This window comes from Nerophis ophidion, linkage group LG07 (genome assembly GCF_033978795.1).
Source record: "Nerophis ophidion isolate RoL-2023_Sa linkage group LG07, RoL_Noph_v1.0, whole genome shotgun sequence".
Classification (NCBI taxonomy): domain Eukaryota; kingdom Metazoa; phylum Chordata; class Actinopteri; order Syngnathiformes; family Syngnathidae; genus Nerophis; species Nerophis ophidion.
In genome coordinates this window covers 13546738-13565482 of record NC_084617.1, presented here as the reverse complement: position 1 = coordinate 13565482, position 18745 = coordinate 13546738, and the positions used below count along the sequence as shown (strand labels likewise).

At 41.3% G+C, this 18745-nt stretch overlaps 1 long non-coding RNA gene across 1 annotated transcript in view; it reads left to right on the top strand.

Annotated features, from left to right (window-relative positions):
• Nucleotides 1-382: 382 nt before the first annotated feature.
• Nucleotides 383-18745, top strand: part of LOC133555646 (uncharacterized) — a 152257-nt gene continuing 133894 nt past the window's right edge. Inside the window, exons 1-2 of the long non-coding RNA XR_009807347.1 lie at nt 383-468; nt 5505-5596. This is a non-coding gene — a long non-coding RNA (uncharacterized LOC133555646). The remainder of the gene's footprint in view (nt 469-5504; nt 5597-18745) is intronic.

Sequence of the window (18745 nt, the reverse complement as noted above, 5' to 3'; positions counted from 1 at the left end):
TCCATATGAAATATTGTAGTTTTTGATTTTATTCCCCCAAAATTAGTTTGTAAAAAGGGATCTTTTTTTTAATGATTTTGTTGGTATTAAAATTAGCAGTATTGCACGCCCGTAATTTTTACACACCAAAGACGTGTTCCATTCAAGGACCTCGTGGAAGTTAGGAAATCATGAAGCCGATGGCACTTGCATGTATCTGCGATGTTTACAATCAAGTCTTACTCACGTTTAAAGTCATTATCAAAAGTGTATTTTGTATTTTTAGTGGACACTGACTAAAAGAAGTACCCTTTGTTACAAAACCTCCCAGTATGTTATAGATCAATAGCTTAAGCTTTTGGAATTCCCGTTGACTTAAACGCAACATTGTCACATCACTGGCTCCCGCCCACATGCAAGGTTTATCGCACCTGCATTCTTAATGAAACACGTATGGCGAACAAATACAGCAAATACTCATGAAATCAGGTCAGTATTTACACTATTTGGCTGTAATTTTTCAACTCGCTAACTTCTTGTCGAGCTGAACTCGTCCTGTTTCTGAAGAATTCAAACTATTTGGCTGTAATTTTCGGCAGGCTAAATTCTAGTCGAGCTGCTGAAGAATGAATGCGCATGCGCTGGTGGTTGTGTTTTGCTTTTCCAAACTGTTTGCAAGCTTGAAAATGACACAATTTTATACCGAATTACGGCTAGAGTAAAACATGATGTCTTTTTTTTAGTCTGATATTGTCCATAATAGCGTGCGGTGTTGCCAATTTGATAAGATGCCAACACCTGTGCGGCTACCAACTCTTCCGGCAACCCACAGTGCGCATGCGCACTACTTTTGTTGCCATATTGGGACCTTCAAACAAACAATACATGTTATTTCCACAGAGGCGCTCTTTTAATCATGCAGTGGCTGTCACTCTATTTTTTTTGGTATAAAATTCATACTTTAATTTGCCACTAATATAGCAGGGTTCTCAACATCTTTCAGGCCAAGGGCCCCCCAAACTGATGGAGGGATGGAACAGGGACCCCCAACTCATATATCCTGTATAAAACTGTGTTTTTAATGAAACTAGTCCTAAAGGTACCTTGTGTTTTTCAATACTAAGTAAGATACTGTATTTAAATAATGCAGTACTAATTTATAGCGGACTTGCGCCTTAATTGCTAACTGGCAATTAGAGCGCTGATTGCTCAATAATATTATTTATTCATGTTTTTATTTCAAATTTGCAAGGTACAGTGAGTCGTGTGGCCATGCCACTGCCATTTCTAAACTACTCTACAGTCCGTTGGATCAATGTTAATGTGCAATCAGACATTTGAATTTGTGGAAAAATATGTTAAAGGCCTACTGAAATGAGATTTTCTTATTTAAACGGGGATAGCAGGTCCATTCTATTTGTCATACTTGATCATTTCGCGATATTGCCATATTTTTGCTGAAAGGATTTAGTAGAGAACATCGACGATGAAGTTCACAACTTTTGGTCGCTAATAAAAAAGCCTTGCCTGTACAGGAAGTAGCGGACGATGTGCATGTGACGTCACGGGTTGTAGGGCTCCTCACATCTGAACATTGTTTATAATGTGAGCCTCCAGCAGCGAGAGATATTCGGACAGAGAAAGCAACAATTTCCCCATCAATTTGAGCGAGGATGAAAGATTCGTGGATGAGGATAGTAAGAGTTAAGGACTAGAAAAAAAAAATGGTGGGAGCGATTCAGATGTTATTAGACACATTTACTAGGATAATTCTGGAAAATCCCTTATCTGATTATTGTGTTACTAGTGTTTTAGTGGGATTATATGGTACCTGAAAGTCGGAGGGGTGTGGCCACGGGTGTGGTGACCGCCAGTGTCTCCGGTGGGAAGAGGTAAGAGAGTGCGCAGCTGCAGGACGACGCAAGCACCGCTCATGTCTATGGTAAGAGCCGACTTATTGCCACAATTTTCTCACCGAAACCTGCCGGTTGACATGTGGTCGGGAACCATGTTCGCTTGACCGCTCTGTTCCATAGTAAAGCTTCACCTTCGGGAATGTAAACAAGGAAACACCGGCTGTGTTTGTGTTGGTAAAGGCAGCTGCAATACACCGCTTCCCGCCTACATCTTTCTTCTTTGACGTCTCCATTATTAATTGATCAAATTGCAAAAGATTCAGCAACACAGAGTCCAGAATACTGTGTAATTATGCGATGAAAAGAGACGACTTTTAGCCGTGAGCGGTGCTGGAAGAGCATGTCCGCTACAACCGGTGACGTCACGCGCACACGTTATCATACGCGTCATCATTCCACGACGTTTTCAACAGGATACTTCACGGGAAATTTAAAATAGCAATTTAGTAAACTAAACCGGCCGTATTGTTATTTGTTGCAATGTTAATATTTCATCATTTAAATATAAACTATCAGACTGCGTGGTCGATAGTAGTGGGTTTCAGTAGGCCTTTAAAAAAAAGGTTATTTTTAGAAGATTTATGTATTAATAATTAAAATATAATGTATATTTGTATGCATATATGTAAGAATGTGTGTGTATGTATGTGTATATATGTATTTACTGCATAGGTAAGCGCGTGTTCTCTATTTAAATGATATAATAATGAATATGATGCAAAACCATTTGGATGAGTAGGATTCTCTGTATGAGAGTATAGTGATGAAAGTGTTTATTCTTTTTTTCAATACATAAAAAGAGGTCAAAATGTATCTTAATTAGATACAGTGGCCTAGTGGTTGTGAGTTCAAACCCCGGCCGAATCATACCAAAGACTATAAAAAATGGGACTCATGACCTCCCTGCTTGGCACTCAGCATCAAGGGTTGGAATTGGGGGTTAAATCACCAAAAATGATTCCCAGGCGCGGCACCGCTGCTGCCCACTGCTCCCCACTGCTCCCCTCACCCCCCAGGGGGTGATCAAGGGTGATGGGTCAAATGCAGAGAATAATTAAGCCACACCTAGTGTGTGTGTGACAATCATTGCTACTTTAACTTTAACTTTTTAACATTTTTCTCTACTTTTTTATTTATTTATAATTTTTTTTTAAATGCGACATTTACTGCAATGATTTATTCCTTTTAAAAAGGGAAGTGCTAAAGGACAAAATATTGTATAATTTTGTCAAGCCATTACAATAAAGTTGCAGCTGAGATAGGCTCCAACACCCTCCGCAAACCCGTAAGGGACAAGTGGTAGAAGATGGATGGATGGATGGATGGATGGATGGATGATATGCATGAGAGTATAGCGATGGGAGTGTTTATTCTTTTTTATAAAAAAAAAAAAAAAAGGCAAAAATGTATCTTAATTAAATCCATTTTTTTCTGTAGTTTTTAATTTTATTTATATATATATTTTTAAATATGTGACATTTACTATAATTATTTTTTCAAAAAAAGGGCAGTGCTAAAGGAAAAATATTGTATAAGTTTGTTAAACCATCACAATAAAATTACAGCTAAGATATGCTCCAGCACCCCCTGCAACCCCGTTAGGGACAGGCGGTAGAAAAATGGATGGATGGATGATATTCATGAGAGTATAGCGATGGGAGTGTTTTTTAAATATGTGAGATTTACTGTAATTATTTCTTCAAAAAAAGGGGAGTTGCTAAAGGGCAAATATCGTATAATTTTGTCAATCCATTACAATAAAGTTGCAGCTGAGATAGGCTCTCCCCCCCGCAACCCTGTAAAGGACAAGCGGTAAAAAATGAATGGATCGATGATATGCATGAGAGTATAGCGATGGGAGTGTTTATTCTTTTTCATTTAAAAAAAAAAAAGAGGTAAAATGTATCTTAATTAAACAATTTTTTTTCTGTACTTTTTAATTTTATTTTTATTTTTTTAAGATATGTGACATTTACTGTAATTATTTTTTCAAAAAAAGGGCAGTGCTAAAGGACAAAACATTGTATAATTTTGTCAAACCATTACAATAAAGTTACAGCTAAGATAGGCTCCAGCAGCCCCCCCGCGACCCCGTAAGGGACAAGCGGTAGGAAATGGATGGCTGGATGATTCTCTATATATCTATGCATGAGAGTATAGCGATGGGAGTGTCTATTCTTTTTTTATTAAATACAAAAAAGTAAACATTTGTCTTCATTAGAAAAAATGTTCTCTGTAATTTATTCTATTCATATATTTTCTAAATATATGACATTTACTGTAATTATTTATTCCTTTAAAAAAAAGGGGTTGCTAAAGGACAAAATAATGTGTAATTTTTGTGGAAACATTAATTTAAAAAAAAAAATTGAATTATATTTATATAGCGCTTTTCTCTAGTGACTCAAAGCACTTTACATAGTGACACCCAATATCTAAGTTACATTTAAACCAGTGTGGGTGGCACTGGGAGCAGGTGGGTAAAGTGTCTTGCCCAAGGACACAACGGCAGTAACTAGGATGGCGGAAGCGGGAATCGAACCTGCAACCCTCAGGTTGCTGGCACGGCCACTCTACCAACCGAGCTATACCGCCCCAATAAAGTTGCAACTGAGATAGGCTCCAGCACCCCCCCCCTGCAACCCCGTAAGGGACAAGCGGTAGAAAATGGATGGATGGATGATTCTCTGTATATTTATGCATGAGAGTATAGCGATGGGAGTGTTTATTCTTTGTTTATAAAACAAAAATGTATCTTAATAAAATACATTTTTTCTGTACTTATTTTTAATTTATTTATATATGTTTTTAATATGTGACATAAAAGGGTAATTTTAAAGGACAACTTATTGTTTAATTCTGTCAGACCATTATAATAATGTAATGAAAAAAATACATATTTTAAAAGTCTAATCAACCAGAAATTTCACCACCTTGTGCATTGAAGACTCTGACTTATAGTACTTGCAGTGTATTAATGTCAATCAATCATTGTTTATTTATATAGCCCTAAACCACAAGTGTCTCAAAGGGCTGCACAAGCCACAACGACATCCTCGGTTCAGATCCCACATAAGGGCAAGGAAAAACTCACAACCCAGTGGGATGTCAATGTGAGAGGTGTCTTTTTGTGTCTTCACTAGAAGTTCCCGGGTGGTTTATATTTTCTGATCAATGCAACACACAAATAGTTGTGCCTATTAACTTGAAAAATGATTCATGCAGCTCTGCGTAGGCTTTTTTAGTTCCGTTACACAGCGTAAAATACAGCCTCACAACAACAGTATATAAAACACTTATCACCTGTGTATGTTGGGTGTCAGCGCGCTTTACATCCCATGAAATGGACCAATAAAAAAATCCCTCGCCGGGCGTGTAAGCAAACCGCATCAGGAAAAAAAAAGACAACATTTTGCCACCGTTAGTGCCTTAATTATGAAGTTAATCACATTTTATCACAGAGAAATTTGCATTTCCTGCGCTGCATTTTGCTCATCACCCGCGGGACAGCTGGCCAAGAAGCACACCCTCAAGGGTTATTGGTGGTATTTTATATCTGATAGCTCCTTAGTGATGGCACGATTTGTAATGTCAGAAATATTGTTGCAGGAGAGTGTGTCCTACTTTCCGGCGGGCGGCCCCTTGCTGACTGACTGGAGGATGCCCGTGGACCAGCTGGACCTGCTGGACAAACTGGTTGTGTAAGTGATGCTCAGCCCGCTTATGCATTATTCATGAGCTCTCATCACGAATAGGCTCTTGTTCGCTTCTCTCTGTCCATCTCCTGACATTTCACTCTGTCTTCCCCTTTGTTTGCTGGCTATTATACCTCAATCATCTACACTCACTACAGATGGGATTTATGGCTCTTTGAAGGGAGCCCGATCTTGAGGACCCTTTCCCTTTTAAAGTCTTTTGAACGGCTTTTTTTCCCCGATATTCCGATATTGTCCAACTCTTAACTCTTAATGGCCTACTGAAATTAGATTTTTTTAATTTAAACAGGAATAGCAGGTCCATTCTATGTGTCATACTTGATCATTTCGCAATATTGCCATATTTTTGCTGAAAGGATTTAGTAGAGAACATCGACGATAAAGTTCGCAACTTTTGGTCGCTAATAAAAAAGCCGGAAGTAGCAGACGATGTGCGTGTGACATCATTGGTGTGAGGGCTCCTCACATCCTCACATTGTTTATAATGTGAGACTCCAGCAGCAAGAGCTTTTCGGACAGAGAAAGCGACAATTTCCCCATTAATTTGAGCGAGGATGAAAGATTCGTGGATGAGGAAATTTAGAGTGAAAGGCTGAGGATCTTTCTGTGTGGAGTTTGCATGTTCTCCCCGTGAATGCGTGGGTTCCCTCCGGGTACTCCGGCTTGGTCCCACCTCCAAAGACATGCACCTGGGGATAGGTTGATTGGCAACACTAAATTGGCCCTAGTTTGTGAATGTGAGTGTGAATCTTGTCCGTCTATCTGTGTTGGCCCTGTGATGAGGTGGCGACTTGTCCAGGGTGTACCCCGCCTTCCGCCCAATTGTAGCTGAGATAGGCGCCAGCGCCCCCCGCGACCCCGAAAGGGAATAAGCGGTAGGAAATGGATGGATGGATGGACTAGAAAAAAAAAAAAAGCGATTGCAGTGGGAGTGATTCAGATGTTATTAGACACATTTACTAGGATAATTCTGGAAAATCCCTTATCTGGCAATTGTGTTGCTAGTGTTTTAGTGAGATTAAATAGTACCTGAAAGTCGTAGGGTGTGTTGACCGCGAGTGTCTCTGAGGGAAGTCACACAGCTGCAGCAGGATGGAAGCTCCGCTGATATTGCCGGTAAGAGCCGATTTAATATCACAATTTTCCCATCTAAAAACTTGCTGGTTGACGTAGAGAAACATGTTCGCTTGACCGCTCTGTGTTAAAGCTTCACGACAAACAAAGGTTGCTAAAGGCAGCTGCAATCCACCGCTTTCCACCAACAGCATTCCTATTTGACCTCTCCATTATTAATTGAACAAATTGCAAAAGATTCAGCGATGAAAAGAGACAACTTTTAGCCGTGAGTGGTGCTGGGCTGAAATGTCCGCTCCAACAAATAATGTCACTAGCATGCGTCAACATAAGCGTCATCATTCCGCGACGTTTTCAACAGGATACCTCGTGGGAAATTTAAAATTGCATTTTATTAAACTAAACCGGCCGTGTTGGCATGTGTTGCAATGTTAATATTTCATCATTGATATATAAACTATCAGACTGCGTGGTGGGTAGTAGTGGGTTTCAGTAGGACTTTAATACCGATATATACAGTCGTGGAATTAACACATTATTATGCATAATTTTGTTGTGATGCCCTGCTGGATGCATTAAACAATGTAGTGAAGTGAAGTGACTTATACTTATATAGCGCTTTTCTCTAGTGACTCAAAGCGCTTTACATAGTGAAACCCAATATCTAAGTTACGTTCAAACCAGTGTGGGTGGCACTGGGAGCAGGTGGGTAAAGTGTCTTGCCCAAGGACACAACGGCAGTGACTAGGATGGCGGAAGCGGGAATCGGACCTGCAACCCTCAAGTTGCTGGCACGGCCACTCTACCAACCGAGCTATACAAAGCTTTTGCCCCACACTTGACAAATTACGGTTGTCTGTTCGACATCTTCCCGCTTGGAGCCAAACCACCACCAGGAGATGGACCCTGTGCTGTTTTTCTTGGGAATTAATTTGTCCTTCATTTGTTACCAGATTTGCATCTTCTCTTTCTCGTATTACCACTCGCACCACAGCTAACGTTACCCATGCCACACCTCTCTGCTCCGTGAGGGCGTATACGTATGTGACGTATGTAAGAAGGTGCGCTTTTTATGTCTTTGTGAGAAGGAGAGACAAGAAAGAGTGAGAAGAGCCTGTAGTGTAATGCCCGCAGCTAAAAGTAACTGCGTGAGAAGGTATATTCCAATATCACCATTTTGTCATTTTCTATATTGCACACAGACAAACCCACGATATATCCAGTATATTCCATGTATCGCCCATCCCTACCTCCAGTAGAGGTCATTGGGCTAAGTCCGCTCTCAGTGCTGCTGGAGTGAGTGGGCCGGTGGCAAAAAAAAGGTACCGAATTCGGTAGACATCCCTACTTACTGTAGTTGATCTAGACAGATTCAAACGTGACGATGCTAGTCTGTCGAGGTGTCCTTGGAAGAAAAAATTTTCTCCTGCAGAATCTCCTGCATTACAACCGGGTCCGCTCGGCCTTTGGTCTCCTTCTGAATCAGTCCCATGAGGTTGTTCAAAACTTTCTGGTTCCCCGATTTGATGGCACGGACCTTGTCGGGATGCGTGTAACAAAGTTTTCCAAAATAAATCAACTCAACTTATAGAAAAAAATGCCAACACGGCACTGCTATATTTATTATTGAAGTCACAAAGTGCATTATTTTTTTTTAACATGCCTCAAAACAGTAGCTTGGAATTTGGGACATGCTCTCCATGAGAGAGCATGAGGAGGTTGAGGTGGTCAAGGTTGAGCGGGGTGGGGCGTGTATATTGTAGCGGCCCGGAAGAGTTAGTGCTGCAAGGGCTTCTGGGTATTTGTTTGGTTGTGTTTATGTTGTGTTACGGTGCGGATGTTCTCCCAAAATGTGTTTGTCATTCTTGTTTGGTGTGAGTTCACAGTGTGGCGCATATTTGTAACAGTGTTAAAGTTGTTTGTACGGCCACCCTCAGTGTGTCCTGTATGGCTGTTGACCAAGTGTGAATTGCATTCACTTGTGTGTGCGAAAAGCCGTAGATATTATGTAACGGTGCCAGCACGCAAAGGCAGTGCCTTTTTAAATTAGAGAAAAAAATATGTCTGGGGGCAGGTATATCTATTTTTAGGAACACTAATACAAAACATCACAATAATGTCTGATTGAATGCTGAACACGTTATGACAGACCGCCTTAAAAACGGAATGGAATCGTACTTTTTTTTTACTGAATAAGACACCCAGAATGTACATGAAAATAAATAATGTGGGATTTACAATGTTAACTATGAACAGTAAAACACTGAATATTGACAACATATGAACGTCACAACCCCTCTCTATCGACATATTTGACAATCAAGCAAAATGCAACAAACACAGCGAAATATGAACGCGAAGGGTAAAAAAAATAAAACACCTACAATCTGATTATATCTGATCAATCACTAAGCTTTAGAACTTTGTTGTAAAAATCTCCTTCCGTCTCTGTCCCTGAGCCCTGCATTTTCAGGCTCGCCCTGCAAGCACTCTGTGGAAACAAACCACGCCCACACTGCTTGGTTACCACAGTAACTATTATATCAGGCAAAAGCACAGATCCCAACAATTAAATTCATTGTATAGTTCAAGACTTATGGTCATTTAAAAAAATTCACTGCACATCACAGTTCTATCTTAAAGAGCTAAAAAATGTACTTGGTAATGTCCAGCGGGCCAGCTTTAAAAGCTTAACTGGCTCACCTTTTGCACTATATTCTCCCCGTCATCTTTCTTGTAGCGGTGTAGCGTGCAAGGACGGGGGTGGAAGAAGTGTCAAAAGATGGAACTAACCTTTTTAATGACAATCAGACTTTACTTAAATCAATAACGGAGCAGCATCTTCTCATGTGGAAACAACAACACCGGAAATGTGCTTTGTGAAAAACCGTCCGACCGGAACTCTAATAACTAAAGTTTCTTGGGTGAATAATGTGAATTCACTACACCGGTATGTTTTAGCACTTTCATGGCGACTCTACTCACAGATATATCTACTCACAGATATAAGAACTTTACACTACTTTATATTAGGAAACGAAACCGCAGAGGATAAATGTCCCATAACAAGAATATCGAGGAAATAGAAGAAGCTTATCGACTACGGCGTTGGCAAAAGCGAACTCGCGCAATTTTTCAGGATTTATGCATACCCCGAATACACATCAGCAGGTACCAAAAGGTAAGAAAAGTTGCTTTTGCATATTATTGCGAAACAAAACACCAGATGATATGTCTTACCTTACTCACACACACCATAAAAATACTCCTATGTTGAAGCACATCAAATGGTGCAGCCTACACTTATCTCTTATGTTTGACTGCCATCTACTGGTTACACTTATCATTACACCAATGTACCAAATAAAGTAGCTTCGATGTGGTTAAACTCAACCAAACTTTTTCCTTACATTAGGCGCACCAGGGTATAAGAGGAAAAAAAAAGTATTTTAAGTGCGCTTTATAGTCCGGAAAATACAGTATACACTCCAGTAAGATTACCATATAAAAACGTCCAACAATATATTGTATAGGGCTGATTTAGTGCGACAAAAAAATAGTCAGAATTGCTAATAACCGATATTACCGAAGCTTTTATTATTATTTTCAATCAGAATAACCATCTTTGAAGCTAACTCGGGTAGGAAATCCGACCTCGGGTAGGGTTCCAGTTGAAACTTTTTATATTAATATCATAGGGCTTCCTATTGAGTTGTTATAGAATAGAAAGTACTTTATTGATCCCTGGGGGAAATTCAGCACCACAGTTCGCTCACAATAGACAATAACAATAATAATAAATAATATATAACATATTATATATATAATATATGAATAATATAAATATATTCTACATTTAAGTGCAGTCAAGGAACATATGCATTCTATAGTCTGATGGCTGTTTTCCCTGTTTTGTGTGTGTTTTGGACATCAAGATATCAATGCAAAATTTTACTACCTAATGTGTCCAATTCAAAAGTGCCCTTAACTGCTGTCAGTATGGATTTCCTTTCTCCATCGCATTTTCTCCAACACGCTGATGCAGCGTTTGTTACGCTCGGATTATAACGAGTATAATAATCGATGCTCGCAAGCACACCCCAGATATCGCAGGCCGCAGAGACGCCGAGGTCGGCCAGCCGTCGCATGCTGGTTGCCATGCCAATCGTCGCCTTCGGGGCTCCCGACGCAGCCTCATCATTAGCTGATATTGTCACATGAGTGTATTGTCAAGTGTTCGCTCTTTGTTCTCCGTCCTTCCTCAGCAACTATTCCTGGTGACGAAGATACTTAAATACTGCCCCCAAAGCGCCCCTCCTCTTCCTCCTGAGCCCCTCACTAGACCAGATGCATACATAAAGCATGCAGGGCATTCGATCATAACCAATGTGTTCAATATTGGGGAATTAATGGCATCTTAAAGGGGTCATATTATGCAAAACCCACTTTTCTCACCCGTTGGCACCTGCCTCGTGTATTTGGGATCTCCATAAATCCTGAAAATTTCAATTCATAGCTTTGAGGTTATATTAATAAAACAATACGGAGGCAAAATGGAGGTGATTTATTGGCTTCAACCAGTAGAGGTGCTGTTATTGATTTAGTTTCAACTAGATTGCTGGCTAAAAAACACCACATTTGTTATGTAGCATTTCATATGATTATTGTATATTAAAACTTGTTGTTTTTGTAGGATTAGGATTAGGATAGATTATTCTGAAAATGAAAGTATCTCTGTGAGGGGGTTGAGGGGGGGGGGGGGGGACAATTCGCTAAGGGTTCTCTTCAAAATCGAACAAAAAATAATAAACATGATAAAAATATTACATTACTAATGTGTTTAAATGTTTAAACATTTCTTGATATGGTTGAATAACAAACATCTTTGCTTGATATTTACTGTCATAAAAATGAACTAATATTAATAAATGAATTAAGGAATTCTTAATTTTTTTTCACAGTAATAATATGATTAACAATAAACTTAATTTCTAGAGCAGTTTTTTTAAGCACAGTTAAAAATTGCTAAATTGGAAAGTGAGAAAAATGTAAAAAAAACCCCATAAAAAAACATAAATAACATTAAAAAAAAAAAAAGCAAAAGAATGTCTAATTTCCAGGCTTCACGGTGGCAGAGGGGTTAGTGCGTCTGCCTCACAATACGAAGTTCCTGCAGTCCTGGGTTCAAATCCAGGCTCGGGATCTTTCTGTGTGGAGTTTGCATGTTCTCCCCGTGAATGCGTGGGTTCCTTCCGGGTACTCCGGCTTCCTCCCACTTCCAAAGACATGCACCTGGGGATAGGTTGATTGGCAACACTAAAATTGGCCCTAGTGTGTGAATGTGAGTGTGAATGTTGTCTGTCTATCTGTGTCGGCCCTGCGATGAGGTGGCGACTTGTCCAGGGTGTACCCTGCCTTCCGCCCGATTGTAGCTGAGATAGGCGCCAGCGCCCCCCGCGACGCCGTAAGGGACAAGCGGTAGAAAATGGATGGATGGATGTTTAATTGCTATTATGGAATTATTAATTTTCTTTCACAGTAATGATATGATTAACAATAAACTTAATTTCTAGAGCAGTTTTTTTAAGCACAGTTAAAAGTTGTTAAATTGGAAAGTGAGAAAAATGTAAAAAAACAAAACATAAAAAAACATAAATAACATTAAAAAAAAAAAAAAAGCAAAAAAATATCTAATTTCTAATATTACATTTTAAAGCTTTTATCGGCCACCCTCAGTGTGACCTGTATGGCTGTTGACCAAGTTTGACTTGCATTCACGTGTGTGTGAAAAGCCGTGGATATTATGTGATAGGACCGGCACGAAAAGGCAGTGCCTTTAAGGTTTATTAGCGCTCTGTTCTCCTCCCCAGGTCCGTGTACACAGCGGAGTTTTAAATTATAAATCATAAATTTTACTTTTTTAAAAACCGAAACCGATCATTTTGAAACAGATACCGATAATTTCCTTCATTGTGGTGCGTATCAGTAGCGGCTGTGTCTTTAAGAGAGAAAGTACAATGTTTAACGTGCTGCTGGCGAGAGAGGACGTGTGAATTTATCAACATTTGTGCTTCCTTTTGCGAGCCGTGTGCCGAGTCTCCGTGCACCGGCATGCACCCTCTCCCAAGGTTTCTCCTCCTCATCTTCCTCTTCTCACTCTCACTCTCTATCACTCTCTCTCTCACACTCCCCCTCCCACCCGGGCGCTCCCTCACACATACACACCCATCCACACACACATACACGTGCTGGCAGCCACACACACAGCACACGCGCACAATCTCAGTTGCCGTCGGGAGCGCCGCCGCTGGACAGCGGCCATCTCGCCAAAAGGGAAGGAAGGTAGTCCGAGTGAGGTCGAAGGCACAAAGGGTGGAGGAAGTAGGAGCGGGGACCGTGAGAGCCGGGCGCCAGGAAAGGAGCGACCTTTACGTGGAGGAGGGAGGAAGGGACACAAGATCACTGTGAAGGCTGCAGCATGGGCAATGCACCATCCCAAGGCATGTCAACCCTTCTCTGTCTCCTTATATACTGCTATTATGTGTACGTGTGTGTGTGTGTGTGTGTGTGTGTGTGTGTGTGATGTGCTGTCACACTACGCCGTGCAAGATGGGGGTTGGGCCAATGCGTGGAGGAGAGTGATGCTGGATGTCAGGTGGTGCGGGTGAAACGAGGCACCCCGGCTGAGGGTTAAAGGTGCCTCCATGGGTGAATGTGCGGTGGATGGACGATAACTTTGAGTGAAGCAGGTGGGTCCGGTGCGGTGTGCACGCGCAGGTGTGCTGCACCGGAAGACCTCCGCGAAAGCTCTTCCTCTAAGGTTACGATGTGAAGGACAATCAAGCGGAGCAAATAGACTCGTAATTGGTGGCTGTGATGTGATGATTATAGAATGGAAAGGTTTGACAGACCCTTAGATACCAGGGCACTGCTACTTTTACCTTTTGTCCTTTTGCCGAGACGCCGGCTGCAGGTGTGACGGTGACAGAGCGGACCCAAGGTCTTCGTGATACTTACCGGACCTCTCCCAAGGTTTTCGGTTACTGAGCGACATTGGTGGAGATTTACTGAAGTGCTTCCACATTACTCCGTGCAGACGCAGAGATGACGATGCAATGCCTTGACCTATGATGAATGTCACTGCCTACCCCCCCTCCGCCCCCCACCCACCCCAGAAGGTCGAGTTAATTCGATTAAATTACATTTTCCGTCTCGCACCAGAACACAATCGAAGTCATTAGGTTTCAGTTCTCAAGCTCATTTGTCGCACACAGGTAGACAAGAATGCAAGGGTTTACAATTCTTTACTCTGACACGCGCACAAAGGCAATAATTAATAATTGGAGTGACAGTGCTGGGTTTTTTTCCAAAACATTTTCTATGGATTTGTTTTTCTATGAAAAGTGGTGGCTATTATGTATAATGTTGCGTTGGACCCGGTCTTCTGCCGGTCACCTCACAGGTTGGTTCGATGACACATAAACTGGTCATAAATGAATCCCTGAGACAGAGTTGCTCATGCTGATATTTTAATACCAAAGCCTTGGGAGATCAATCTAGATACAACAGTTCAATCGCATTGCCCAAATTGATCTAATTCTACTATGGAAGTTTCGCCTCTTCTCCTCAAGCGAAACGCAACTAAAATGCAACAAACACAGCGAAAGATGAACGCGGAGGGTAAAAAAAACCCCACCTACAATCTGATACATCACTAAGCTTTAGAACTTTTTTTGTAAAAATCTCCTTCCGCGTCTGTCCCTGACACCCACATTTCAGGGTGGCCGCTCTTGAAACACTATGTGGAAACCTTCCCCACCCACACTGCTTGGTGCCTGGTCTGAGCTGCTGTGACTTAGATTACCATAGTAACTAATTAGATGACCATAGTAACGAGCATATCATGATTCCATAGCAGATTCCAACCATTGAAATATTTTGTATAGTTCAAGACTTATGGTAATTTTAAAACATCTCTGCACATCATCATGGCAGCTACAATTTCCCTATTAAAAATCTAAAAAAAATATTTGGGAATGTCCGGCTGGCCAGATTGAAAAGCTTAATGGGCCGCATGCGGCCCCCGGGCCTTAACTTGCCCAGGTCTGGCCAAGACAAAAGCATTGCGTGGACATCGAGGGCGGTGCCTCTGGATTGGCAGACCAGGGTGGTGGTTCTTTTATTTAAGAAGGGGAACCAGACGGTGTGTTCTATCTATGGTGGGATCACACTCCTCAGCCTTCCCGGTAAGGCCTATTCAGGTGAACTGGAGAGGATAGTCGAACCTCGGATTCAGAGGGAGCAGTGTGGTTTTCATCCTGGTTGTGGAACTGTGGAACAACTCTATACTCTCGGCAGGGTTCTTGAGGGGGCATGGGATATTGACCAACCAGTCTACATGTGCTTTGTGGACTTGAAGAAGGTCTTCGACCGTGTCCTTCGGGAAGTCCTGTGGGGAGTGCTTAGGGAGTATGAGGTATCGGACTGTCTGATTGTGGCAGTCCGCTCCCTGTTTGATCAGTGTCCGAGTTTGGTCTGCAGTCGGATCCATTTCCAATGAGGGATGGAATCCCTTTGTCACCAACTCTGGTCATAACTTTTATGAACAGAATTTATAGGCGCAGTCAGGGCGTTGAGGGGATCCAATTTGGTGGCTGTAGGATTAGGTTTCTGCTTTTTACAGATGATGTGGTCCTGATGGTTTCATCAGGCCAGGATATTCAGCTCTCACTGGATCGGTTTGCAGCCGAGCGTGAAGCGACCGGAATGAGAATCAGCACCTCCAAGTCCGAGTTCATGGTTCTTGGTCCGAAAAGGGTGGAGTGCCATCGCCGGTTTGGGGAGGGGATCTTGCCTCAAGTGGAGGAGTTCAAGTACCTCGGAGTCTTGTTCACGAGTGAGGGAAGAGTGGATCGTGAGATCAACAGGTGGATCGGTGCGGCGTCTTCAGTGATGCGGACACTTTATCGATCCGGAGCCGAGCCAGAGGCATCCTTACCTATGGTCATGAGCTTTGGCTTATGACCGAAAGGACAAAATCACGAGTACAAGTGGCCTCGGTCGGGTGGGGGGGTTCTCCCTTAAAGATAGGGTGAGACACTCTGTCATCCGGTAGGAGCTCAGAGTAAAGCCGCTGCTCCTCCGCATCGAGAGGAGCCAGATGAGGTGGTTCGGGCGTCTGGTCAGAATACCCCCGGACGCCTCCTTGGGGAGGTGTTTAGGGCGCGTCCAAACCGGTAGGAGGCTTTGGAGAAGACCCAGGACACGTTGGGGAGACTGTCTCGAGGCTGGGGACAGGGAAGTCTGGGCTTTTCTGCTTCAGCTGCTGCCCCCGCGACACGACCTTAGATAAGCAGAGGAAGATGGATGGATGGGCTTAGACAAAAGTACAATAATGTATTATTTACATAAAGTGTGTACACTTTTAACATAATATAATGTACTATACAGTACTGTATATCAAACAAACATAACAATGAGTTAATGAATTAACTATATATTTGGTAACAAGCTAAAAGAACAACACAAGCTGCGCTGTTCTAGCAACATGGGCACACACACAGAATCTAAAATTGTATGAACAGTGTCTAAACATGAAGGCTGTGTTGTCTTTGCACAAAAGGTTCAATATAAACTCAACAGTGTCGCGTTTAAATAGACACAGGTGTCTTCAACAGGAAGTGAACTCTGCTGACAAAAACCGGAAGCGATTTTATTTGCATTTATTAAAAAAAAAAACATTCCAAAACGTTTACAAATTAAAATGGAGGACTATAAACATTCAAAAACAAAAATAAAATATGTCTCTAAAGAAGCCAGAACAATATTTAATGTTTCTATTTATTTTAGTTACTAAAAAAACAAAACTAATTTATTGCTTCTGGTCGTGATTTTTATTCAAGTGCAATTTTTTTTCTAACTGACAGAATATATTTTATTTTTTCTTATGTTTCTTTTTTATTTGACTTGGATATTCATTCTATAGAGCAGGGTTAGGGAAGCTGTGGCTCTTTTGATAACTGCATCTGGCTCTCAGATAAATCTTAGCTGACATTGCTTAACAGGATAAGTAATGAATAATTCTGCTGGTAGTCAGTGTTAAAAGTAACGTTCAAATTACAAAACATTCTCATTCATTTTAATCCGACCATCCGTTTTCTATCGCACCTCTCCAAGAAGTCGCATTAATGGTAAGAAGCATCATATTTATTATTGGTTAACTTTAGAATAACAATGTTATTAAAAAGAATAAGACACTTATTATACTCTAAAAATGTTGGTCTTACTTAAAAATGCACGCATTGAGTTGTACCGTATTTCCTTGAATTGACGCCGGGTCGCTAATTAATTTAGAACCTCTTCTCACTCCGGTGTTTACCAAAGGCATGTGGTTAAGACAAGCATGCGCTAATTATTTTAAAACATCTTCTCAGTACGGCGCTTACCAAAGGCATGCGGTAAATTTAGGCCTGCGCTTATAAATTTGAGTGTGATGTAAGGATACCATCATGAAATGCACATTTAATAAAAAAAAGGTTATTATGGACTTACCTTTACTTATAAATGAAGTCCACACCTGCGATGAGGTGGCGACTTGTCCAGGGTGTACCCCGCCTTCCGCCCGATTGTAGCTGAGATAGGCGCCAGCGCCCCCCGCGACCCCAAAAAAGGGAATAAGCGGTAGAAAATGGATGGAAGAATGGATGAAGTCCACACGCAGCTCCTTCTGATCAAAAGCATCAATAACTTGTTTATAGAAGTCTTCCTTATCTTTCTTCAGTTTTGAAAGTCTCTCTGTCTTGATGGAGATCTTCCTTTATTACCTCCTGCTGCGATTGAAAGTCCAGCTTAGAAAACTGTTTTATTTTAGATATGTAATCCTCCATGTTAAAAGTGCAAGCGAGAGGAAAAAATTAACAATCGCTGCTCACTCTTGCTGCTTGTTGTCACTTCTTCTGCAGCCGAGTAGTCGCAATAAGGATCACTAGCGCCCTTTACGACCAGGAGGCGGCATATTTGACACACGCAGCTACGGTATAATAATAAAACATAGCTGCTTACTGTTCTTTTGAGCATATTCAATAGCTCGGACCTTAAATCCTACTGAATAGCTCTTAATCTTCTTCCCTTTATGCGATTTCAAAATATTGAAATCAGCCTCCTCCATTTTGAAAATGATGACAGGTGAAGTGTCACTCGTGACGTGACAAGTTTGACCCGGCGGAAATTCTAGGCATATGCTAATTATTTTGCGAAACGAGTTTGACGCGGCGGAAATTCTAGACATGTGCTAATAAAAATAATATTTTGCGAAACGAGTTTGACCCGGCAGTAATTCTAGGCAGGCGCATACTATATAGCCGGCGGTAATTCAAGGAAATACAGTATTCAGTGTTAAAAAAATATTATATGGCTCTCATGGAAATACATTTTGAAATATTTGGCTTTCATGGCTCTCTCAGCCAAAAAGGTTCCCGACCCCTGCTATAGACACTGGTAAAATATACGAGAAATACATGTTTATTGCATTTAAAAAGGTATACTTGCAATATTATTATGTATAATCATTACATTAGTGGTTAATTTGGTCTCAAAAATGTTGAAAATAATATCGTTTGTCAGCGATAATTAGTAGGTCAATATAAGGTCGAACAACATTTGTCATCGGCCCAGGCCTCGTGATGCTCAGGGTCTCGTCTGGGGCGACATGATTCTCTTCCTGGAGAGCGAGAATGAGGTCATTCTTTTGGCGGCTTGTGAGCGCTCAATAGCCCTTTTTAAAGCTTTCATTTTTCCTCAGTGCCTCAACACCTATGCTTCATTCTCATACATGCAGGAACTAACCAAGGTCGTGCTCAGGACGATGGCGGACTTAAGAGTATTTAAACCAGGGGTGTCCAAAGTGCGGCCTGGGGGGCATTTGTGGGCCGCAGGTCATTTTTTAACGGCCCCACAGCACATTTTAAAAATACTATGGAAAAACATAAAAAGTGGTATAAAAGAGCAAACAGGTGAAATGTAACAAGAACATGTTGCAATGTTTACTCTAATAACACAAAG